Raw genomic sequence first — 1,238 nt, 5'->3', positions numbered from 1 at the left:
CTCTGTGGGATGGAGATTTAATAGCTAGGAAATCCGGGGTCCGGGCTGACCTGTCAGAAACAGCGGTGGATGGCTGCTCCCTGTTTACTGCTGTATCACTTTGCTTTCCAGATTCAGCACACTGAACAACAAAACCTAACACTATTTTACGAACCTGAATGATATGATTTAAAACCTCTAGAGGTCAGGCTAATGGAGAAGCATCGTTCCAGCAGATGCTCTCTGCTGAGTGCGAGTGACACCTGCTGGAGTCCTCTCCCCCATAACCCACCCTCGTCCCGTCACGGCCGGCTCTGCAGGTGTTTTATCCGCCCAGGGTGGTCCTTCTGGGGGCCTGCGTGCACTAAATGCCCCCGAAAGACACGTGGGCAACATGAAATAAATCTGGGTGGCTCTTTCTTATTGCAGGAAGGCAAAAGTAGTCTTCATCTGCACATCCCCATGCGTTACCTCTTCCACCGCTCTGGTTTATGCCCGTTTACTTCCACCATATACTGAGGCCCGGCCTTTCCTTTTGCCTTTGACATCCTTGCAGAGGAGCCGTAGTAAAAGGCAGCATATGCCCACAGGGAAAAGTCCTGAGCGGGCGCTGAAATGGGACCACACGATACATTATTCATCTGTCACCTAACGCCTGTGAAAAATACAGCCTAACATTCCTCCTCTCGCCTTGAGGCCGCCTAGGAAGACTTGCAGGAGAGGGCAGGTGACCCCTGGAAGAGGTCTGAGAAGCCCTCACTTCTTACATTACAATACGTGATAACAAATCCAAATGCTGTTTAAATGCAGTATCTACTATCTGTGAATACACATTTACGGCGTTGAGAGTTGCAATTTCTTCAGAGCACACTGGAAAAGGTTCATTTGTGGGGCACCAGCAGCCCCCAAAAGACCGCCGATGAAGTCTTGTGACGACGCTGATGACGACTTGTGAAATTTTCTCTCTCTGCTGCTTTCTCACAGTCTGCGGCGCTGGCAGGCGCTGGTGCCCGACACCCCGCAGCATGCGGCGGGGCCGCTGCGAGGCGCCGGCCTGCCCTGGGGCATCGGAGGACACCCTGTACGAGTCGTCCGGCATCGCTGGGCCGGCGTCCCCTGAAAAAGGGGCCCCGCGGCTGAGGAGCCCTGCTGGAGCGGGACAAGGAGGGAAAACCCCTCGGGGTGCCCCCAGCCAGGGCCCCACACGCACAGGGCTCAACGCAGTGCCTTTGGAAACTGAGGCAGCGTGTGCAGCCCCC

This window comes from Aptenodytes forsteri, unplaced genomic scaffold, assembly GCF_000699145.1.
Source record: "Aptenodytes forsteri isolate BGI_AS27 unplaced genomic scaffold, ASM69914v1 Scaffold55, whole genome shotgun sequence".
Lineage (NCBI taxonomy): Eukaryota > Metazoa > Chordata > Aves > Sphenisciformes > Spheniscidae > Aptenodytes > Aptenodytes forsteri.
Note: the sequence above shows the minus strand (reverse complement) of the source record.